The 25,792-nt window shown below is 42.3% G+C and overlaps 1 protein-coding gene across 4 annotated transcripts in view; it reads right to left on the bottom strand.

Moving 5' to 3' along the window:
• Positions 1-25,792, bottom strand: part of FAM110B (family with sequence similarity 110 member B) — a 150,058-nt gene that overhangs the window by 63,480 nt on the left and 60,786 nt on the right. For 3 of the 4 annotated variants that reach the window (XM_080803058.1, XM_080803059.1, XM_080803060.1), the window contains one exon: positions 985-1,073. The gene's annotated coding sequence lies outside the window, so the exon portion shown is untranslated. Of the gene's footprint in view, positions 1-984; positions 1,074-6,057; positions 6,216-25,792 lie in introns of those variants that run through there. The other variant, XM_080803061.1, reaches the window with a different exon arrangement.

Here is a 25,792-nt window from a genome sequence, read left to right on the forward strand (position 1 = left end):
TAGGGATGCTGGAAAAGAGGCTCGAGGAAGGCTATTAATCAAATCAAAGCATGTGGTCACTCGGGAATATGGTGCTGAGGTTAAGACCGTGCTCTCATGAGAGTTGCTCTTTACCACTCCATAGTCAGTGTAGACATCAGTCACTTGGAGAGCTGTCTCCAACTTCCTAAACATCCCCCAATGTCCTCATTTGGTGATACTGAACTCCCAACCTCTATGGAAAAAGGAGGAACTATCTGGACCTTGACCACCGTTCATCCACTTCCTTGGCTCTTTCACGGGACGATGGGTCTGGTTCTAGGATGTCTCTGTGTTCTCCATCAGCTCTGGAAACAGGAAGGAGTCCTGGGGTGTTATGGATGTGGGGTAAAGTCCCCAGCAGGACCTTCCACAGAGCAGACACATTCCCAAGGCTGCTTGGCTCTCTGGCAACACGTGCCCCCTACTCTCAGTCTGTCCCTTGGCTGGCATTTAGGTTCTGCCCTCTTGACATGACCTCCTTTGGGGGGCCATCCTGCAAAACTCTCTCTCCCCAAACTCCCAGGGTGCTCTTTGCTGGCCCTATACCATTTGACATGTCAGGAAACACCATTTAATTCCCCAACCACAGACAGTGTACTTCTCATTAAAGTGCAAAGATGTTCATTTTTTAATATTGTCTTCAAATCCAAATATCTGATCAGTATGAATGGTAAATATGACATGGTCTTTGAAAAAACCATAATTATTAAAGCAAATATGTAAAAGACCTATCACGGAAACCCTTGCAAAAGCACAAGTAAATCATGCTGACTGTTATTTTAGTCCTGGCAGAGACCTCGAAGACAGGGACTTTTTTTTTTTTTTTTTTTTTTTTGCCAGACAGCAAAATATCTGAAACCTCAGCCTCTCAGCCTCTTTGTCTTAATGTAATAATGGCACAGGTTTTCAGAGAGAATCAATACCTTCTGCTTAGAATGGGTCAAAATAAAGCGACGTACTTACTTGAGAGAGGGATGAGTATTTTATGGACGGGAGGCAGGTGTCACAGGGAGACTGTTCTACCTCCAGCTAGTCTCCGTGGCATGTAATATCTGAAAACACAGGAAAAAATGGCGATTGGTTTTTTACTTGACAAAAAGAGGCAGGCTGCTAAGTATACATAGCAGTAGAAAATTCTTTTAAAAAATGGTGAATAAATAAAAAATAGATAAACATGTAAGTACACCAAAACGTGCTGGTTCTTACATGTTTCATGTAGAAGCTAAGGGTTTTGCTCACTTCAACTTTTTTTTTTTTTTAAGGAGACATCTGATCAGAGACAGCACTTATACAGAAGGATATAAACGTCAGGTTGAGAGAAGTCACATAAATAAAGGCTTACAGGACATCATCTCATTTCCAGAATGGCTGCTCTGCACATCCCAAGCCCAAGTCTACCTCAAGGTGAGATAAGGTGTTAGCTCTTCAAAGGGCCTTGGGGCCCATCTGGTGTGCAAGCCCCATTTCGGAACAGGAAACAGGCCCACTCAAGTCAGGCACTTGCCACAGACCACTCAGGTGGCTGGGATAGAACTCCTGACAGCCACAGGAGCACCCTTCCCCTGCTGTCACACTCCCATGCCAGTAGTCATTTATGCATGCATGCATGCATGCGTTTATTCATTCATTCATTCTTAAGTACTGACAGAACCACTTCCTACGGACTGAGTTCTGTTCTAGGCCCTGGGGTTGAGGGAGGAATCTCTGGCCTCAGAGTTTACGTTCCAGACAGGGAAGGCTAAATACAACAAGGGCTATCTCAGAATGCTCCTGCCGCCACGGCGATTGGAGACATCTGAAGGTGGGGAGGGACCAAGCCACAGCTCTACTGGGAGATGCACATTCCAGGCAGAGGGGGCAGGGAGGACCATGAGGCACAAAGAGCTCAGGAGGCTGGCAGGATGGGAGCAGGGGACACATGGGGACACAGGAGTACTGGCTAAGTCTGTGGCAGTGGATGGACCGGCCAGTGGAGGGCATGTGACAGGGAAGCTGATGAAGCACAGAACTCTGGAGAACGGCTACTTAAAAGGAGGGCCGGAAAGGAGGAGACTGGGAAGAAATATTTCCAGGCAGGAGAAAAACTGAAAGGAGCTGTCTCCCAGAGGCCAGCAGGTCAGCGAGCTGCTAGCTTGGGCGGTGGGCTCAGAAGGAGAATACCTCTAACACAGTGAGAGGGGGTGAAGACAGAGAGAAGTAAAGGCTATATCCCCACTTATGAAAAAAGCGGTAGGGAAGCCTGACTAGGGCAAAACACAGCAGATTTCGGAGGGTTCTGTGATGCCAGGCTCTGAATAATGGAAATGGAGAACGTGTTTTCATAGAGACGTTTTACTGGTGGCAAGATCTAACACAAACACACAATCCTTGAAGTGGACTTTCCCACCAAATTTAGCAAGATTTAAAATATATCTAAATTCAATTAAATGTATACAGAAAGAAGAAGGCCTTACTCATAGTAAGGTTCAATGCCAGTGTTATACTCCAAGCCCCAATTCTGCAAGCTTGTCTTTAATGAGCATGTACAAAATGAACGACTTAAATAAAAGCATCAATAGGCATCCAATGGCAAATGATCATTCCTGGCAATGCCAACAGTTCCAAAAATAATCACTAAATGATTGGGGAGTCCAACAGTAAGGAAAGTATTTGGTGACTTCTTTAAGATGAACTCTGAAACTACTGAATACATTTAAATTACTGGTGACATTAAAGAATCTTTTTTAAATCCCATGCTATGTAAATCTATTAAAACAAAAATACTTCCATGTAACAGCCCACTGTGTATTCTGAAAAGGTGTGTTAGCAGGAGGAAAAAAAATGAGTTTATATTTATTACATTAATTATAGGTAACAAATAAGACCACATAGTGAAACTGAAAGTCAGTGTGAGATATGGAACAGATCTGCGGCCCACACCAACCCTTGCTAGGTATTAGGAGTAGTGGATGTGGTATGGGTTGAGTGGCAGTTGGAGAGTTCTGGACTGGGGGCCGGGTGCTACTATCTCTCTTTGCCCAAAGCCTTCTCTCCCCACTCTTTCTAAAGAACTGGTCACACCTCCTTGGTATCGCCAAGCTAATGCCTTCGTTCTCCTTGTACCCCGTATTGTTATGTATTCATTCTACTCTCTGTCGTCTTCCATAGGACCACTTCTTACAGACAGAGGGCCGTGTGTCTATCTTTCTCTCACTCACGCTTAGCACAGATCCTAGCACGTTAAGTGAACATAACTACAGAATGAAATAACGCGAAGAAAAAAAAAAAAGAAAGAAATACACTTAGAGGAGAGGCCCGATGTCTCTTCAAATAGTTTTCCAACCCAGGCAGATTTTGGAGGGTCAATCCTGAGATGGTAATCAACGGGTAATGACAGATGTCCTTCAGTTCCTTCGGTATCACAGATGCCCGGGTATCCAGCCAGAAAGCCACCCACAGGTGTTACACTGCAACCCTTACATCCAAGAGCCCGCAGTACACACTGCTCCTTCTTTCCTACAATTCCTTCCAGACTGTGCTCAGCCCAGCTGCTTTGTGGCACGTTATATACACGGAATGACTTTGTTTTTAAACTGATTACCATTTTTCCTGCTGTGATTATGAGCCCCTATGAGAAAAAGTTAGAAAGTATCACTCCGTGTTTTAATTCAGAAGATTATCCATTTTCTATTCTAGTTCATGCTAACGGACCTGTGTTTGATTGGTCAGGAATGTCATTCTCTTTTCAGGAAAGAGCCACGGAATTACAAGGAGGGGAAAGAACAAAATTTTCAAGTGTCTAAGAAATTTATTTTTACAGTTTTATCTCAGAAATACATAAAGATTTCCCTGAATGTAGTTAAAAAAAAAGAGAGAGAGAGAGAGAGAGAGAGCTGTAATTCATCTGAGGATAAAAGTACAGATTCTGTTAACTTTGCCAAAAGCTAAATAACGTTTTATTTAATGTTATCTGAAAAATGCCCTTTTAGTGTTATGTTAAAAGGCCCTTTGGGATATCCTAGTACATGACACAATATCCACGCACATTTACATTTACATCACATTTTTAAGGAGTTCCTTCTAGACACACAAAGTCTTTTAAGTCTTTTAAGATCCAGCCCATGAGAGTCTGTCACTTAGAACTATTTCCCACAGCTTCCTAGGACACACAGCCTAATGGAGCTGAGCTCACAAAAGGAGGTTTATGATGTTTACGGAGGAGGACAGCAATCATTTACTCTTAAGGCAGCCTACTTCTTGGAAATTCTGTAAGACCAAGGTAATTTAGGAAGTATTTCAGGAGATGAAGAGAAGAGGGAGAAAGAGAGTCATGGAAATGCACCCGATTATTCTTCCCCAAACGAGCGTCCAAGCCTGACTGTCAGGAGCAGGCTGTTTTCCATGTCTGGACGAACCAAGGGCTGAAAGGGGAGCGTGGGGTCGGGGTGTGGGAAGGAGAGCAAGGAGCACTGGAGCCAACTGTGATCGGCCACTGCAAAGCAACCTTCTCAGGTCTGAAGCAGGCGTGGCTAATGTCAGGGGAGTCCAGGCAGGAAGTAAGTGACCCTTCTCACATCCAACCTATCACATGGGGTGACTTAACACGGAACCGCTGCATCCTGCCTCTCGTCCTAGAGACCCCGCGTTACACTGAACAACTATCAAACTTTGTCATTACAGATGATGCCCTGTCACCATCAATGACCACCTTTCATGATAGCCTTTATTTTTTTTTTCCTTCACACTGTCATCTGAGAGAAACAGGACATTCGACAATTTATTACACCTCGGGATAGCCTAGGAGGGGAACGTGGAGTTGGGGTGGGGGGATGGGGGAGAGAAGCCCAGTTAAGTAAGCTCAAGTTTTCCTCTGCCAAAGAATATGTGGAACCCCTTCAACCAGAAGAGAGCCTTAAATCAAAGCAGTTATTTTAACAAAATAGTTCAATGGCAATGTTTGGCTTTTTGGGAGCAGGGAAAGAATTCCTGTCAGCCTTCAGCTCTCAGCAGGGCTCTCCACGGATAGCAGAGACGCATGGTGGCAGCTAGCCAGCCGTGTGACCGGTGAGTCAATACACAAGTTTCTGTGGTCTCCACAGCCTGATATGGTAAGGACACCAATTTTTAAGTTTGAGGACTAAGGGATACCAAGGGGCTCTCCTGGTGTAAAACCACTCTATGGCGAAGGTACCCTGAGAAACAAGGAGTCCCACTGTGTTTGTTTGGGTTTCCTTCAGCCCAGGCTTGGCCACGTAGATATTTTTCCTCCAAAATAGAGCATCTTTACGATGGAATTTAGGATCATCTATGATTTGATCTGGAAAACAACCCAGGAATTTTTAAATGTTGTCAAACCTGAGGCAAAGTGGTAAGAACCCCACCTTTCTGTGATTTCATTTCAACTCCGAAAGCAATGTTCCTGTTAAACAAAGCCCAGAGTGAAAAATTCTCCCTTTGGCACGGCGGACTACACACCTAAATATATTTTTTGGCAAAATGGGATATGCTAATATTCTCCATATTCAGAAGGCTTAATGAAAACTACAAAAGGTGAAACAAAGAAAACCATCCAAAATGAAGGCTGCACACGTCTTTGAAGAAACAATAGCACATTACTTCTGCTAAGACCCTGCGTCGACACCAGGCGAATCGCTGCCCCGTCCTAATTAAAGTGTGTCTCACTGAACTCTCCTTGATCGCTCATTATTCATGGGAGTCTGGACTCCATGCAAACAAAGTCAACCGGCTACTGACATGCACCTCCAAAGACACTCACACTGATGCAACATCGGACTTTCCCAAACAGAAGAGAACCAATAAGCATCAATCCCCACTACATAACACACTTGAATCCAGGTAAAAACAATATTCCTTCATGAACAGGGTAGCTGTTTACTGGCCGAGGCTTCTCCAGGAGAACATACCACAGTCCGGGAACGCTGGAGTACGCATGATATTAACAAAAGCAAGATCAAATTAAACAGATGACATGAGGAACGCGCTTCGTTTCATGCATGGCCCTGTTTTTCCTGCGAGAGAAAGCCTCCAAGTAATTACCGTGAACTGAAACTTCTTCCCTGATCCCCGGCAGCCGGCAGCTGGTGGCTCCAATACACTACAACAAAGACAGACACCTTCTCCCCGGTGCCCTCCTCCTCCTTTACCGTTACCAGCTGAGCACCTCCACCGTTGCAAGAGCACAGAAGAGTATCTCTGTATCTATGTCTCCAATGCAGCATAAAGAGTCCTGTGGAAACCTATCAAACTGGCGAGCAGTGATGCTAGCAGCCAATGAGGAGAGGCTCATGCAGAATCCAGCACATGCTCTCTGAGGCGCAGGCTGTCACCAGCGCTTAGCAGGCTGCTAATCTAATTATAGCTAGTTTGCTAGCACAGAGCTCTTGGAGCAAAGCATATGAGCAAATTAAATTTTAATAAATTAAACCCCACAGACAAAATCATCTTGATTTCCTGTCATTTTGAAGATTAATGCATCACCTTATAAAGTATAAGTGATTTTTAAAAGTGCATTCTTGTTTTTTTCTCCAATGCAGAGAAACAAAGAGTGGCTAAATCAATCCACAGAACTACCGGCTTTCTCAAACTTAACAGATCCCAGCACTGAGAAATAATAAAATCGATACAAGGAGGATATTAAAATCTGAGTGCTATAAAATCCAAGCCTTACTTTATTTACCCTGGTTAGCAATTTGCCACTCATTTGTCCTAAAGTGCTAATTAATCTCTCAGTATACTTGGAAATACCATGCACATTGCCATCCACAGTGGAAAAGGGCTAATCAAGGTGTCAAAAGTCATAATCTTGACTACAGTTCTGAATAATAATTAAGAGCTACAAGAGATGGAAAAGGGATATCAGAAGTTATTAATAAAAATATATTAAAAAGAAGTTATTATAAAAGCAAAAATTGAATAAATTTGCCCACCTCACAATTTAATGGCAAAATTAGTTCTAGAAGCCAAATCCTGTGAGAGGTGGTCTGATGCACAGATAAAAGGCATGGACCTAACCATCATACTGACTGGGTTTAAGTTCTGGATCAGCTATTAACTCCCTTTGTGACTGGGCAAGGGACTGGATTTCTCTTGTATCCCCGAGGCCATAATGGGAGACACCTTGCAGGGTTATTTCAATGAGCTATTAGCACTTAGCACGGGGCCTGGCACACAGTGAGTTCTAATCAAGCTATTATTAATAGCAGCAAGCTTTTTGCTACATCACATTTTCTACCTTCTCTTCCAGCATCACACTACTCTAAAAAAAGTATCTAAATACTTCCCCATTGCCGAGTTTTGTCAGAAACACCATTTAGAATTAACAGTGACAAGCTAATGGCAGACTTGATTCATCACAGAGAATCATTATTGGTACTCACTCTAGAAACAAAAATTATTACACCTCCTTTTTGTCTATGTAATTGCTACAATTTCACTTGACTCTATAAGAACCAATCTTAGAAGGTAATTTTCAGGAAATTACGGGCATATAATTGCATTTCATTAATGATTTGCAATATAGATTATGTGATATACATTTTAAAAGTGTTTTCTATGGAATATAAATTGGGAAAGCAGATAATGAGAAGTTTGATTCAATTTAAAGCAACACGTTTATGTGAGAAGGGGAGAGGAGAGAAGCCAGCTAGTCTAATGCAGCTTTTTGTCTCGGCAGCCTGTTTATGGATTTGTTCTCCTTTAAAGTCCTTCCTTTCTTCTCAGTATGTTTTACAAAATTAACCATCCTGCGGTGATATTAACCAAATCTGTTCACATGTTAAACTTTCCTTCAGTAATTCCCAGAAATGGGTATGTTTTACCAGTCAAGTTGTAATCCAGTAGTATGATGCAAACTTCTCATTTCTGCAGTTTTGTTTTGCTCTGATTTTCCTTTGAAAACCTTCAGAGAAGGCTGACATTCTCAAAAGGCATTATGATTTGCTCCAAGGAACCAGATATCCCCAGGGATTAATCAGGAGCCACGGAAAAGGAATCCTGCCTATGGATCATTTTTCATCCTCCAGTCTTTGTTGTCCCACACCTGCCTGGCAAGTGAGCTAGAGAAAGGGACGGCATGGCCCATAAACTTCCAAGGGAGAGCACAGCAACTCATGGTCCATAAACTCAAGAGCCAAGTGTGGGGAAACTTACACGGAGACACAAACTCTGGGAGAATACGACGGAGACGAGTCTGCTAAAGAAAACGAATGCTCGGCGTGCTACCTGGAAGCGTCAACCATGGAACTATCAAAGTGCAATCAGTATCATCAGGAGCTAAAACTCCAAGAGGAATTGGCTTCAGTGATTTGGCCTAAGGCACAGCTCCCCGGAGGCTGCCAGGATACAGACTAGTAACACTTCCAGGCATTTATCTAGGAAACATCGAACAGCTCTGCCTTCCCCTTCATTTAACAGACTGCTAGCTCAAAAACGGCACTTTAAAAAGCTGTTTGATGAATTTCTCTCATCCCTGTTTTGTATAAGCATTAAGCAGACCCTTTCTAAGAGGCGGGAGCGGCTGTCCTTTCTTCGGTCTTATCTTTCAACACGTTTGGAACCAATATTTGTTTGAAACTAAGTAGCAGTTAATTGGTAATCTTTCTGACTGCCACTCTGCTGGGAGAGCCTATGTTTTTTTGACCTCAGGAATAAGGAATTTTGTCTTTGAACTTTTGTCAACGCGTCCTTGATTCTGAAAAATCATTCATTCCCTCAGTGAATAGCTTCTGGCACCTACTATGTGCAAAGACACCCGGGACCTTGAGAGCCAGAGTATTCGGATTCCTAACAGAGCTTCCACGCTAATGAGAGAGAGAAACATTAAGTGATTCATTAACAAATGAGTAAGCACCACGGGGTAAACTGCTGTGAAGTGGGGATGGACTGACTGGTCTGTGGCTGAAGGTTTCTGAAGGGAGGGCGGGTGAGGACCAAGAGTGTGTGAAGGTCCTGGAGCTGCTGATGGGGCCTGAGGACAAATGAAGGGCATGGAGACATGGGGGCAAACAGCAAACACCAAAGGAGGAAGAGAGTTTGGGGCAAGCCCTCTGAAACTCTGCCGATTCCTTTTAAATTCTTTCTAAAGAGTAAGAGGTTCCCACTATCTTGCAAGGCAAAACCTTCACTTACCCTTCCTTGTACAAAGAACAAACACATGTACATCTCACATTTGCACACAGGGCAAGGAAGATTAGTCACTCACCTCACACACCATTTACCCACCTGAATAATTTCCTCAAGTTCTGTTCTGAGTCTCCAACGTTGGAGAGTGAGGAGAGAAAAGCCTATGTTTCGAGAATTTCCATCTAGGGGGGCACCTGGGTGGCTCAGTCTGTTAAGCGTCTGTCTTCGGCTCATGTTATGATCCCAGAGTCCCAGGATGGAGCCCCACGTCAGCAGGGAGTCTGCTTCTCCCTCTGCCTCTCACCCAACTCATGTTCTCTCAAACGAATAAATAAGGTTTTTTAAAAAAGAAAAAAAGGAATTTCCATGTAGAGCTTTGTTAAGTGTCCTTTCCTTGGAACAGAAACTAGGGTTCATACACTAAAAATGATGCTGTTTAACCTATGGCTCCTAGATAACTTTAGACTGATCAGTCGTGTCTCAGTTTTGGTTGTTGGTCATAGTCCAACTTGCTGAAAGGGATCCAGGAGGGCTGTTTCTGTTATAAGGAACAGTATCTGCTCAAAAGCTGGACCTCCATGGCTGATGATTCTCTCACTCGGCTGACTGGGAGCCCCAGTCCAGCTCTACTCCCCCAGCTCTGCCAGCGGAGGGAGCAAAGACCAGCAAACGAGCCATGGTCCAGGACACACCATGGATCCTAACCCATATAAACTATGGGTTAGCATGTGTCAGAACAGCCAGCCTGGGATGATGTGGCCCTGACCAGCAGCATTTCCACTCTGGGATGTCAAGCCACCAACTAACATAAAGTCACTGGGCAAAGATGTTAATAATCAGCTCCCCCCAGACCATGTGAGGGGCTTTAGCATACCACTTAGTACCAACTCCAAGGAAAAGAAAAGCGTGTCCAAGCTGTGAAAGTCTCCTCTGACTACAATGGGTAGGACAACTGGTGGAAAAGCATGTGAGTAGTTAGGAAGTATGGTGCTCCTTCCTTCTCTGTTCCTAAGCCCCAGACACTGGCTGTTCCTTTTTTTCTTCCCTTCCCTTCCTTTCCCTTTTCTCCCTTCCCCTCTCCTTCCTTTTTGCCCTCCCTCCTTCCCTCCCTCCCCTCCTTCCTTCTTTCCTTCCTCCCTTCCTTCCTAGAATACAGCATACAAGGTGCTTGATGCAGGTGTAACGTGGGCAGGCTGAGAAAGACGGAATGGAGCTGCTGGAAATTACCCCAGCTGCTCCAGAGACCACCGGCAGCCCTCAGGCCCCTCTTCATTCAGATGCTTAGCATGCTGCCCTGTTTACCACGAAGCCACCCTACTGCGTCAACAGGGCCTCAGAGGCTCCTTTGTACATCAGCGCAGACCACCACTGTGGGAGTCCGTTCTCAGGGACACCTGGGAAGCCACCCGTTGATAAAGATGATTGTGTGTAGACGGTCATCTTGCCACGCCATGAGCAGACTGCGTGAGTCTTCTCGGTGGAACTCGGTTTACAATCCAATGGTGCATCTTGTGGTGTCTTCTCAAAGCCTTGCCTGTGCCACCACTTTTTTCTTTTATCCTTCTAATGATACATATTTTACAGTATTGGCGAAGAGAGACGGAAGGGTAGGGAACAGTTGAGATAGCTAAGGAGTTAGGAAGTTGAGGGGCGGCTAGCTCAGGAGAGACTGCCGTGGAGGCTTGCTATGAATGGTCCGCAGTTGGTAGCACAGTAAGGCGTGTCTGAGACCCTCAAACACACGGCCTCTATCTGAAAACTGAAGATCCCGCATGGCCCAAGCACCCACCTAGAGGGCCTTCGTAGGACCCACACGTGCGTTTCTGGATAGCACAAGTCAGTGGTTCTTGAGCATAGCGCTTGGACAGACCATTCCCCAGGGTCTCTTTCCCTCCCCCCACTTCCTTGGGCCATGCTCCTGCTGTTCCCCCTATAATAAACCTATGAGAACCTACATGCTCTCAGCCTTGTTTAACAGTTTGCTACCCCAGCCCACCCAATGGACCACTTTGGACTTTGAAATGGCTTAATCATAGGTCAGTCTTGCACTGGGATTAGCCCCATCATTCCTATTTAACCAGGAATGAAACTGGCCTCTTAGGCCTAGAGGCGGAAGTCACTTGGGAAAAGAAGAGAACAAAGTGGGCGCGTAGGTGGTTGAATCGTTAAACATCCGCCCTTCGGATCAGGTCATGATCCCAGGGTCCTCAGATTGAGCCCCACACTGGGCTCCCGGCTCAGCAGGGAGCCTGCTTCTCCCTCTCCCTCTCCCCCTGGCTCTTGTTCCCTCTCTCACTGACTCTCTGTCAAATAAATAAATAAGATCTTAAAAAGAGAGAGAGAGAACAAAGAATTTCTTAGGTATGGGACTAACCATCAAAAAAGTTGAAACAGACAAAATTTACATCTGCTATGTCCCATACCCTCTGTATCCTTCTCCAACATTTAGCATCCTGACCTCTGGGCACAAAAGTACCAAGTGCCCACAACCTTAGCAGACCTTGTAGGTCTGCCCAGCCCCCACACCTCCACCAGTCCTAACACTAATCAGCCAGTCCCTTGCCCTTCTATGGGAAAATGAAAAACTGGACTCCAACTCCAACTTATGCTAATTTTGCAGAAATACACAAGACCCCTGCCCTGGAGGTGAGCTCTCGAACCTTGGAAAGAATGGCAACCTCAACGTCCAGCATAACATGGCTCAGATTAAGAATCCAGAGGGGAGTTCCTGTGCAGGTCAACAGGGTTAAGAAGAGAGCTGGGATATGGTCATGCAAAAGGGACTTTTCCTCCCAAAACTGAGAAACTAAATGATTAGGGTAAGATAAGAAAGTTTTGAAATTTTGATGCAAAAAGCACACTTACATGCCTAATGAACATCAGATTAAAAAAATTCTTCATTAAGATCGTTTTATTTCACATCTTACAGTCCTAACTCACAAACACAATATTCTTAGGAAAGTATCTTTTCGATTCACCTGTTTTCTAGAGCAGCCCAGTTTTACCCAAATGATTGTTTCCTAATTATAAAGTCTAATAATCAATGATAGGGAATTTTGAAAGTCTCCATTGCATACAACTTTCAGCATTGCATAAATAACGAACTTTGATATTCTTCAGAAATCAAACCTCCTATCCTCCTTTCATTTATATTTACATACATCTACAAGTCAAACATGGGTTTAAGTTTATTCAGCTGATGAGGTAGGATGCACAAGGACATTTCACACATGGCTGCGGACATGTTGGGATCAGAACCCACATGTCCAAATGGTACCGGACAGCAGACAGCCTTTAATGAATGGGCATTCTGGAAATTAAAAATTAATATCACTAAGAAACTTTCTTTAACAACAACAACAAAAATCACTAATTAAGACATCAGTGATTTATACCTTAACAGGAATGATTTTAAATAACCAATTAAGATTAATTTTTGACATTCTGACTGGCAGCTTCTAAGAAATGGAAGTTTAAGACAGGAAGAGGAGGTTATTTGAGAATCTAAAATACTAAGGTAAAAATAAAATAAAATATTAAGGTGACATTGCTTCATTAGTTCCAGAAATATATATCGACTCCCTATTATGTGACCCTGGGTTGAAAATATAGCCTCTCCCTTGGCAGAATTTACAGACAAGGGAGGCAGTAAGCACCTGGGAGTTTTGCTCCCTGGAGGGGGTGGGGTGCATAATTCAGAAAGGGGAGCCCCAGAGACTGGCTTGCTCAGGGACTCCAGACTCAATCTGTTCCTATTTTGCTCTGTTTCACACTAAAACCACATTTATTCTTATACTCAAAAAATTAGTTACCCCATGGGTGTAATAATTAAATTTTATTAAATAATTTAACATATGCCATGTATTATATATAATGATAAATAATATAAATATAGCATATATAACATATATGTAATATATAAATCTTATATAAAATTACATAATAAGCTCTGAATTAGCTTTCAGTAATAGTCCTGAGCTTATTACCTTCCCTTCTGTTCTCAAATCATACCATATTTTATGGACATTGATAGGCAACTTCTAGGATGTGAAAGTGTTTACCTTATCAATTATCTCTGTTCTACCAAAAGGGCTCAGGATTGGACTCTTTCTCTACTGACCATGGATAATTCCTACAAACCTTTAAATTAAATGGACTAACATCCTAAATTGTAGCTCTGTCTCCTCAAGTGGAATACCTAAACATTTCAGATTTCGGTTAAATGACATTTCCTATAATTATAAATAGTTCTGTATAGCATCAGCATCAGTGTTTCAGTGTATCTCTACAATTATTGTCCAAAATCAAGGCATATCATCTTGCATGAGTAATGTGTGCTGCTATTTTAAGCAAAAGCTTCATGGAAGAACTTCAACTATGCATGGTACGAATGCTCATAATCATGTTTTAACATTACTAACTTTGACGATTACTTTCATCCAAATAAATATTTAACTACAAAACAGAATTGTTATGAAATTCAACTGGGGTCTTTCTGAAACTTCTTCTTCTTTTTTTTTTTTTTTAAAGATTTTTATTTATTCATTTGTCAGAGAGAGTGAACACAGGCAGACAGAGAGGCAAGCAGAGGCAGAGGGAGAAGCAGGCTCCCCGCTGAGCAAGGAGCCCGATGTGGGACTTGATCCCAAGACCCTGGGATCATGACCTGAGCCGAAGGCAGCTGCTTAACCAACTGAGCCACCCAGGCGTCCCATTCTTCTTCTTTTTTTTAAGGATTTTATTTATTTATTTGACAGAGAGTGAGATCACAAGTAGGCAGAGCAGCAGACAGAGAAAGAGGAGGAAGCGGACTCCCTGCTGAGCAGAGAGTTGGATGCAGGGCTGGATCCCAGGACCCTGAGATCATGACATGAGCCAAAGGCAGAGGCTTAACCCACTGAGCCACCCAGATGCCCCTTTTCTGAAACTTTTAATGTCAGTAGGAGCCAAAGGATAGGTGTCTTCAAAGGGCTCATATCAAAACTTTAGAAGTTTTAGCCTCCTGAATGATACTCTTTGGGAGTAATTATGTTCCTAGAACGTCATGTACTTCTCACCTTGTATCATGTTGTATTTTATCTCAGTCTAGCTACTTTCCAACTGGTAACCATGGGTAAATTACTTAACTTCTTCATGCTTGAATTTTCTCATCTATAACATGAGGATGATGATATTATGTGGATTAAATGAGTTAATACATACAGAAAGCATTTAGAGAGTATCTAGCATTTTTGTAAACATTATTTAATCATACTTGGCTGACTGAAAAATTAAACATCCAGGCCAAGTGATACTAATGGTATTAGAAAAACAGACCCTTCTTTTAGCAAAAGAAGTATGTAATATAAATATATAATCATCATGCCCTGGGGACAACCCAGATGGGAAATGTTATACTGTTAAGAAGTTCACCTAGAAATTCTGGAATTTAAATAAGCATGGATTTTTTTTCCCCCCCTGGGGCGATGCGGGAAAAAACATTTTGAAAATTTTACAAATGTGTATACCTTTATCCATGCCCATTTGCTATGGGAAAATCATTCTAGTCATGTGCAAAAAAATAAATTAGAAATAACTGAGGATATTTGCAAAAAATATATAGTTATGGTATTTGTCATATCACAGTATCCCTTATAGAGCAAAAAGAGAAAGAAAGAAAATTGTATTCAACAACAGCCAATTGATTACCTAACTTATGGTGTATAATTAAAATTATAATTAAAATTAATGCAGTTATTCAAAAGTGGTATTTTAGAAGAGTATTTATTAAATGAGAATATAAGCTAAAATATTAAGTGAGCGTCTTAAGTCAACATATATTATGATTCTATTTTGTTAAAATTACCTCCCTGTGTATGTATACATAGATGTCTGAATATATAGAGAAAAAGTGTGGGAACAAATCCCACAACGTGAATAGTGAATCTCTGGGTGGTTGACTTGTCTGAAGTTTTAAATTCTTCTACTGTGCTATTACTAACACTGAACATAAATTGTTTATTAAAACCTTGTGTTTCTTCCTACTCCCTCCCAAGGAAAAGGAAAACCTGTGGGTGGCAATTTTTGAATGCGTACAGCCCCTCTAATGTCTCAGGCTTGGAGATTCTTGCTGCCTGGTGTCCTGGTTGACAGATCGAGCCTACAGCTGGTCTTCGTGGTGCAACTTAACTTTGCTAACCAGCAGGTTAAGTAACCAGCTAGTAAGGAGCAGCCTCAGCAAACACAATTTTGATGAGCTAATCTTCCCAGCCCTAAGCCAGACCATCAGAATGGGAACCAAGAGTTCAGCCTGGATTGTCAGTCAATCTGCTGATTAGACATTAGGGCAAGCCTCTCCTGGCACGGGGTAAGTTCGCATTGCTAAGCGCAGTTCAGACAGTCCTTGCCTTAGTTATTTGGGTAATTGTCTCCTTTTATCTAAAAGCATTCTTACACACTTGGAAGGCATGACTCGGTTCAAATGTCTGGAAAGAAGCCAATAAGTTTAAGTGATGAAGGAAACGGAAAATCATTTCTTTGGATATAAAGTTAGGAACATTAGCATGCTTCAAGACTGACTGAGACCTTGGCAGGTTTCTGAAGCTTTATGGATTGTTACTACTAGTGTAGGAATTGAGTTTAAAGTAAGATAAAGCAAAACAACCACCTTTCAGTGTGTCTGCCTCTACTGACTGTTTTTACTTTTCATAGTTTAAAAAATCTTGTGAACCTTAGCTCAGGATCATTAATAGATAATGGTTCAATGGTTTTGTTGGAAAGATATTTCCATTTACCTGTCTATATCTTAAAGGCAATTTTATTATACCCAGGAACCAATTTTTTAAGTGTCACAATAGAAATTAATGTGCAAGTGGGAATTGTTTAACAGAAATTTGCCTTGAAGCAACCTAAGCTCAACTCCATCTATACTGAAACGTGTAATTATCTGTAAAGCCAAGACTTTTTTTTTCCCCCTACTGAAAATAATCACTCCCCCTCCCAGTTCCTTTTTTGAATGTTAAGTTTTTCATACCTGGTGCCTAGTTTCTGTATCTGGATTTCCTATTTTCTCCTGCTCCTAGTTCCATATGTAGACATTCTTTTCCACGGTTTCTTTTATAGCAAGAACAAATTTTTCTTACAGAATCCTATTAAAGACAGCGACGATAATTATGGGACCCTTTTCATTTAGCTAGTGTTCTCCTGGAGTGTTTACCGCTCAGTGATTTTTAGGGGAAAAACAATGCGTCCTTCAAGAATGAGGAAGAAGTGATTTGAAGAGAAAAGAATCCTCTGAAAATAGGAACACTTGACTAGTTTCAAAATAAACAAAATCCGTGTTACTTATTGAAGGTTCTTTCTTGGGTTATCACTTTACGCTTTACAGCGGCAATAAAGAGAAAAGTTACTCCTCCAAACATTACCGAGACATTTTGTAAATCCCTGGTGATATCTGAAAACCATTTCTGCAGATGTGGGTGCTCTCTCCATAGGGAGCATTTTCTCATCACGGTGTCAGTGTCTCAGGGAGAACAAGCACAGGAAAAGATAAGCCTCATTGCATATTACTTTTATCGTATGTATGTTATTAACTTTGAAACTGGAAGTGACTTGAAGGACATTAATTCACCTTAAGGAAACTTTCTTGGGCTTCTCTTCTGCTTTATTTTCAAAGTCAGATTACAAGCTAATTTAAATTTCAAGTATTCGATTACATTCCTCTTGAACTGACTGCTCATGATCTTTGCCAAATCAGTGCTCCCATTCAGGGAGAAGGTATTTTAATTCTACTGCAGGCAGGTCTTCTAATGAAGAGGAGAGTTTAAATTCTTCCGAAATGGAATAGCACATGATGGGTGTTTTTTTATCATGAATTCCGAGTCAAGCCTACACAGTGGTTTGTGTACCAAATTACATAGAAGGCTTTTAAATTAACATCAGAGAAATGTTCTGTAATAGGAATAAATGGCATAAAGTACCTAACAGATTAGTGGAAAGGCATTATAGGAGCCCAGAGGGCAGCAAGAGAAACTGCTCACCCCATATCTTCATGGTATTTGGCACATGTTATAGACTAAAAGAGCATTTGCAGTTTTAATCATCTTCCTCCAAAAGGTAGGCATAATATTTGCATGTGTTCTTTTTTTTTTTTTTAAGATTTTATTTATTTATTTATTTACTTATTTGTCAGAGAGAGAGAGTGAGGAGGAGAACACAAGCAGGCAGAGTGGTAGGCAGAGGCAGAGAGAGAAGCAGGCTCCCTGCTGAGCAAGGACTGGGATCATGAACTGAGCTGAAGGCAGCTGCTTAACCAACTGAGCCATCCAAGCGTCCCTGCATGTGTTCTTAATGTCGTTTAAGAACATATCCAATTTGAATATGTGATATGAGTCAATGCCAGGATTTAAGAAGATAGTACCCCGTGTTCTGTTACCTTGAGGGTGAGTTGGGGGTACAGGAGGAAATTAGTTAATTTCATTTTGTCTACAATGAGCACAGCTTATCCACAAAGAGTAGATCCTGCATTTTTGGATGAAGTAATTAGAAATTCCTAAAGGTCTTGATACTTCATCAGTAGTGATAGGTGGTCCAACAGCTCAAAATCTATATATATATATATATATATATATATATATTTTTTTTTTTTTTAATACTCTAACTTTTTAAAATGTTTCAGGCAAGAGTCAGGGCCCTGCATAGATGGGCCAGAGCCTCCTGCCTCAAACCCCAGCCTAGGACAGGAACAGAAGAGGAAGCACAGAGACGGAAGATCTTTTTTGATTTGTAATTACTACTCTTCTTAATTTCCTCATTTTCAGCAATGGAACTTGAGCAGAATTTCCTCTATTATTTTTTTTCTTCTGGACAAACAACTTCATTTCTGTCCTCCCAAAAGATGTCCAAAGATGTGTACCTTTTGGAAAGGAGGTATTTTATAGGGAAAAAAAATACTCCAATGACAACCAAGAAGGAGCAATACTAAAGCACTGTCATTTCAAACTCTGGCTGGACTCAGTTGTGTGAAATTAATTGGAATTTCAATTAACCTATCTTCCTTTTTTATATACTAGTTTTCTGCTGTTCTGTAGTCTGTGTTCACTCAGGCCTTTATACATATTTCTTTCCAGCATTATTCTCTGACCTAAATTGCAGTGAAATGGAATGTATTACACCGGATTTTTCATATCTGAATAAACCGAAGTCATCCAACTGCAAAACACATTCCACCTTCAAAATTCCATGTCAAATATTAGTGATGTTTCACATTTTGTGGAAACGTGTCCCACTGTGAGGAACCTGTATGCTGGGTCATCTGCATTTCCACTGATAAGACGGAGTCCTAAAGAAAGACCGTAAGCTATTGCATAAAGACAATGAAATTCCAATATTATGGCATTAATAAGAACAAACTACTAGATCAGTGAACCAGAAGAGCCTAGAAATATATCCATAAATACACAACTGATTCTGGACAAAGGAACTCAGACAGCTCAATGGAGAATAAAAAATATTTTCAATAAATGATGATGGAATAGCTGGATATTCATTTAGAAAAACAGTAAACGTTGACCCCTACCTCACACCAAAATGATCAACCCAAGACAGATCACAGACCTTCAAGTTAAAATCTAAAAGTGTAAAGCCTCTAGAAAAAAAACAGATCAGCATATTGTTGCAACCTTGAAGTAGGTTAAGATATCCCAGAGTCACACACACACACACACAAAACCCACTGTTAAAGAAACAATTGGCAAACTGTTTCTTAAAAAAATTAAAAACCTCTGCCCATCAAGTGATGCTGTCCAAAAAAAAAAAAAGACAAACATGAAATGGGAGAAGATAGATCTAATACATATATCTGAAAAAGAACTTTTAGACAGAAAAAATAAAGGGCTACACATTAATTACAGAAAGACCAACAATCCAACTTTTTAAAAGGGGAAAAGACTTCAATAGACACTTTGCAAAAGAAGATACACAAGACATGGGTAAGCACCTGAGGAGGTATTCAGCATTAGTTATGAGGGAGATATGAATTCAAACCCAGGAGGACACTAGTTCATAGCCACTCAAGTCACTAAAAATAAAGGCAATATGAATTGTCCACAAAGATGTGGAATAACTAGAGCTTTCACACACTGCTGGTGGGAAAGCCTGAAGTCAATCACACATTTGGCCCCTGACCCAGAAATTCCACTCAGGGGTATAAGCCAAGATACAGAAAAACATACGTCCACAAAAAGATTTGTGCAGTGTTGTTCCCAGCAATTTTATTCCAAATGCCCAACTGGAAACAAGCCAAATATCCATTAACAGAAGACCAGAGAAAAGGCAACCGCACTACACCCACAGAATGGGATACTACTCAGCATTAAAAGGAACCAGCTACTGAGACAACAACATGGACGAATCTGGAAGACATGATATCGAACTAAAGAAAGCAGAGCAAAGGGTATTTACTGTGATTCCATTTATATACATTTAAAAACAGGTAAAACTAATTTATGGTGCTAGAAAGGGGAAATTGGCTGCCATACGGCAAGACAGAATTTGCTGGGGTGATGGAAATGGTCTACATTTTGATCAGGGTGGTTCTATGAGAGTATATGTTTCTTAGATCTTCTTATCAAAGTGTACACTTAACATCTGTAAGTATTACCTCAAAAAATATCCCATACTGTATTAAAGGAACGCTATTTCCAATACAGTCTCACTACAAAGTTTTTAAAGGTCTTATCGCTGATTTGACATCTTAATTAAAAACTATTTTTATTTTAAATTCTTCTAAACTTTCCAACCTCTTATTTATACGTAGTATGCCATGCATATATAAAGAAGAAAGATGACTCAGTCCCCCATGAATTCATGTCAGTTATAATTTTACTCATTTGAATGTCATGTTGCACCTTTATGTTTAGATTTAGATGACTCTATTAGGACTTGAGAATTTTTTTTTCTATTTATAGGCCCTGGGAATGCTTATTTTCAACAGTTAACCACTGTTAGCACCGATTTAAAACACCTCTCTTGTAAGTTATTGTTAACTCTTCTGCTTTTTACCTGACCATTTTTTCTTTTATTTGTCTCACATTGGTAATAAAGCAGTTTTCTGGAAGAAATTAAAACGTATTTCACAGGAATATTCTATATCCCTTTGCCTTTTTTTTCTGACTTGTATGTTACATAAACAAACCTACAGTTAAGCATCTCGAGGTCCTAGGAGGCTTTAAGACAGTTTTGGCTTTGAATATCTATTCTGTTCCTTAGGAGTTATGTGGATTTAGGTAAAATTACTGAATTTCTTTATGCCTCAGTTTCTTCTTAAATAAAAACAGCTGTATGGATCACTAGTTCACAACTTTGAGAGGGGAGAGGAGAGAAGGAAAGGTGGGAGTTGGCTTCCTGAAGCTAATAAGGAGTGTACCATCTGTAGAAAATTTAAAAAACAAACAAACAAAAAAACCCAGCCAAGCCACATGCAGACAATTCCAAGAGGTATCAGTGATAAACTGCCTGTCCCCAGGCACAAAGCAAATGAGATGGAACCACTATGGTCGGCCCACCTGTGAGGGTGAGGGGCAGGAACAGGAGAACACAAGACGGGGGTGAGTCTTCCATTCAGTTCTGGCCCAGGAACAGCCAACGTCCACTGGAAACTTTCTCTGTGCCTGGCCCCATGAGGAAACACCTGTTCCTCACTTCACCCTTGGCACAGTTCTATGAAGCAGATACTAACTACTGCTACCACTTCATAGGTCAGAAACGGAGAGAGGTCTGTAACTCAAGGCTGCCAGTGAGAACTGGTCGAAGGAGGGGCGCGAGGGCAGCAGACCCTGCCATGCACCTTTGACACCATGAGGCCACACTTCTGCTTCTGAGCCTCTGAGCCTTCAAGGCGGCTTCTAAAGGAGACTGGGAAGGGAGTGGGATGGGTCCACCAAGGGGATCTCAGGACTGGAAACTGTCGTCTTGGAGGATTTGGACCCTCGAGCTTGATTCACAATGGCACAAGAAATTAGAACAATGAAGGGGGCAGAGCCTCCAATTAGATTCCTTAGGAACATAAACTAGTTTCATTTCCCAATATCCAGGAAATGGGGAAGAGCAGCCTTGCCAAAAACGCTGCGTGTAGCTGTCTCAGTGTGCCGCGTGTGTGTGTGTGTATGTGTCCAGCAAGCCCAGCATGACCTCGCCCATGCCAGCATCAGGTACCCGAAGGGCCTTGGCCTGATCTCCCCCCAGGGGCCCGAGACTTCAGCAACGAGAGCAGCCACCTGCTCCAGCGGCCAGCAGGAGCGAGCAGAACTCTCAGGCAGCCCGTAACCAGCCAAGTGTGCTTCATGGCAGTGAACTCACCCCTCGGCTACAGTGTGATGTGGCTATAAATCAAGCAGTAATTAGATTTTGCCACATGTAACACAACCCCTCCGTTGCCCTCATTTACCAGGCCTGGATGGCTAAGAAAGGCGGACCGTTCCCACCGAAAACAACAGACTTCTTCACTGCGAGCCCGGTGTCCCGCCTCAGCCCTTGAAGCACAAGACAGCCACGGAGAGAAGGTTCTCTGCGTCCGGCTTCTATGACAATACCCTGCAATTACACCGGTGATGGGGATGGAAAGGGCACGGGGAGGGAGGGGATCTATCCTTATCATACTGGAACACACATTAACCACAAAAGCCTATGGAAAATAGAACAGCAGTTCAAAGAAACTACGCGTTAGTGTGAAAATGTAATTAACCCATCAGAAAAGTATCGGAATCTTCACAGACATACACGCACGCGCGCACACACACACACGGAAAACTATGCAAACTAAGCTCTCATTTGATTTAGGTCAAAGCAAATGCAGCCTTCATTTTAGGCTATAAACATGTCAAACTGGGAGATAAGGGAGACCTTGGGCGATGTGTGAATTATGCCTACACGAGGATTTTAATTCTAAATATGATCGGGCCCTGTGAGAATGCAACCTAATACGCAGGTTACAGAGAAATGCCAATGTTCTCTTTTAGTGTGACCTGAAATGCTTTTTATTTTACATTTCCACACATTCTGCTTAAGTTAAACACATCTTGATAAACTGTGAAAATGGAAGTGGTAGTAGAAAAACAACAACATTGAATTTTTATTTATTTTAAACCACTGGCTCTTTTCTCTATGGGCTCTTCTGGACAACTTTAAAAAGCTGGGGACATCAATGATTCCAAAATTATGTTATGGCTGAAAATTTTTAGTTTAAAAAATGTTAGATATTTTAGACCACCGTTGGCGGACTTTGTGAAAGGTTAGATAGTGAGTATTTTAGGCTATGCAAGTCACATAGTCTTTGTCATAACTTCTCAACTCTGCGCCCACAGCATGGAACAGCCATAGTCAACACATAAACGGTTGATCGTGGCTGTGTTCCAATAAAACTTTATTTACAAAACCTGACAGTGGGCTGGATGTGGTCCACGGGCCATCATTTGTCAACCTCTGACCCAGACTGGCCTAAAAGCCGTGTGGAATCTGGTCTTTTAAATTGGAAACTGATGCTTCAGAGCAAAACAGATACACAAATAAGCAATCCTTTGTATCCAAGTGTATAATGTTGGATGTGGCAAATGTTTCTCGACTTTCTGGAAGTTGCTAATTTTTATCAAGCAGCAGAAGACTTGAGGGTATTTATCCTTTCTTGCACACAGCACATTAGCAAGCAGGTGTTAACGCTGATCACAGCTGGAAACAGAGCATGTCCTACGTGTGACTCAAGATGGCTACAGAAAGTGTTCTTACAAGGGAAGGCTTCATTGGACCGGGACTGGATATCTCCCCAGGCCCAAAACACCTTAAAAAAAGAAAAAAAAAAAAGTCACTGCTGTTAACTTAAGAGCTCAACTGATTCACTCAACTTGAAAAGGGCACTGAAAAATGCTGTGCTTTGGAAGCACACAAAACTCTAAGGGAGTAGGGAAAAGCATGATGTATTCTCCAATGACACAAAAGAATCTGTGTTCACAGGTTAAGGAAAATTAATTCAGATGTAATCTTTAGATGAGGAATGGTTAACTATTTAAATGCCAAAAGGGAATGTAACCAGAAATGGGGGGGGGAGGTGCTTGCGGGGGTGGGAGAAGGGGGATGAAGTTGGAGACGAAAAAAGATCCTCAGCCATGCAGTCAGATCTGAGCATAGCAATGCTCAGGGTGGGCAGAAAGGACAGGTACTCTGGACTTATAGCACCATAAATCAGGGTGCACACATTCAAACAGGCTTGCCCTCTGACCCCACTGCTACTGTCCCGGGTGACAAGGCCAGCCTGGTGTCCTCATTCCAGAAGGTCAGCCAGTTGAAACCCAAACTCTGAAGGTTTGCCGCTCGAGCCCTTTCTGGAGCAAGAGAGGGCATGAATAACTGTCTCCGTTCCCAAAGATTTTCCATCACCGCCTGTGTGACCCTTTTTTTTTTAAAAAGGTACTACTTTGACAATGTAGCAATTCGATACTAGATTAAATAGCCCATCTGATAATATGGAGAACTGGGAAAACAAAACAAGAAGAGAAAATGCTACAGAGTAATTGTTAATTTGGAAGGTTTAGGAATAAATATGTTAATGAGCCTGAAAAAGAAATTTATGAACTAAAGGGATTACTTATATAAAAGCAGATGTATCCACAGATAGAGAGATCTTCTGCTTGTGAGGTACACGGCTCTCCCCACTCCCAATAACTCCAAAGAGGCGTGAGCTCCATACACCAGCGCTGGGGCTCTCGATAAATGCAGATTACACAGGGGTCCAGAGACTATTCTCTTCCGTCCTCTCAACTTACCTGCTCTTTGGAGTCTCAATCTTTTCCTATCTGCTGAAGTCCCAGCGGGTACCCTCCTATTTTTGTCTATTTCTCAGTTTAGTTGTGTCTAACTGAAGACGTATGGCAAATTGGCAGAGCCTGGGTGACTCAGTCTGTTAAGTGTCCAACTCTTGGTTCTGGCTCAGGTTGTGACATCAAGGTCATGAGATCGAGACCTGCATCAGGCTTCACACTGAGCATGAACCCTGCTTAAGAGTCTCTTTCCTCCTCCCTCTGCCCCGCTCCATTCATGCTTGCTCGATTTCTCCGTCTTAAAAAAAAAAAAAGCAAACTATACCAGCAAGTCATGGGTCTTCTGAAAATGCCATCTTGAAAAGCCACACTGATTGCTTATCCATTCTTTGGTAATGAAACTGAGGTCTCCGATAAGATACACAAATGCTCTGCTTGCTCTTATTCAGCTGGGGTTGGAAGGAGGTCTAAGCTTACACATCTATTTACCCTCAGGAAGAAGAGATCTGCTCCTAGTTAGTGCTAGATCCTTCCCAGCATGAGGTGACAATAGGGTTTCATATCCAGCTGTACTTCCCTACCCACCAGGGTCCAACAGATAATACCATATGTTGAAAGCAAACAGAAAAAAAGTGTTAAGAGTGAGTTGAAGTTCTGGAGAAATAGAAAACACATTTATCATGGAGATAAATCAATTGGAAATAAGTTACTGGAGCACCAATGCTTCAGCCTTCAATCTTTTTCTTGCCTACCTACACTGACTCTCTTGGGGTCCTCACGGCCTTAGGTCCCATACATGTGCTAACTAGTTCCCCATGTGTATGTTCAGTCCATCTTCTCTCCAGAATGCCAGACTGGTACACCCAGAAGCAATCCGGTGTCCCCTTGTGCCTATCATCAGCAGCTCACACTTAAGGGGCCCAAAGCTGAGCTCCTGATCCCCCTCCTGACCCTATTCCCATCCTGCTCTTCTCAATGAATGGCAGCAACTTCCTTCCAGGTGTCTTGGCCAGAAACCCTGGAGTCATTCTTAATGCTCCTTTCTCTATCAAACTATGCATCCAAGATGTCATTAAATCCCATACACTCAGTTTCAAGATATTCTCAGAACCTGACCTTTCCTCATCACCCCCATACAGGTGAACCTTGGCCCAAGTTGCCAAACCTGTGCTCTGAGTTACTGCAAGTGTCTTACCAGTCTCGTGCCGCCTCAGCCCAGAAGCCAAGGAAACTTTGTTAAAATGAAGGTCGGACTCTGTCACTCCTTGGTCCTTACCCTTCTAATGACTTCCCATTGCCTTCAGGGCAGCAGCCGAAACCCTAACAGCCCAACGGCCCTTTCCACTCTGGCTCCAAACACTCTCTGATCTCACTTCTGATAGCATACCTCCCCCCCATGCCCCCTCCACCCCATCAATGATGCTCTCCTGGTGGCTCCCTCTGCCTGGAGTCCTTTCCCACAGAAACCTACATGACTGGCTCACACTCTCCGAGGTACAGGCTTGACTCAAGCAACCCCTCCTAGTCAGGCCTTCCTTGGCCCCCTATCTGTATCAGTTCTCTGTTGCTGTGTCATAAATTACCACAAATTCTGTGGCTTAAAACAGCACCCAGTTAACATCTCCCAGTGTCTGTCAAGGCCCGGGTGTGGTTTACCTCAGTCTTTGGCTCCAGGTCTCAAAAGGCTGCCATCAAGGTATCCCCTGGGCAGCTTTCCTTTAGGAGCCTGGGGTTCTCCTTTGAGTTCCTGTGGCTGTTGGCCAAATTCAGGCTGTGGGGATGCAGGACCGAGGTCCCGGTTTTGCTGCTGGCTGTGGGTGGGGCCCACCCTCATTCACTAGTCAGGCATCTCCCACTCCCGCCAT

This window comes from Martes martes (genome assembly GCF_963455335.1).
Source record: "Martes martes genome assembly, chromosome: 4".
NCBI lineage: Eukaryota > Metazoa > Chordata > Mammalia > Carnivora > Mustelidae > Martes > Martes martes.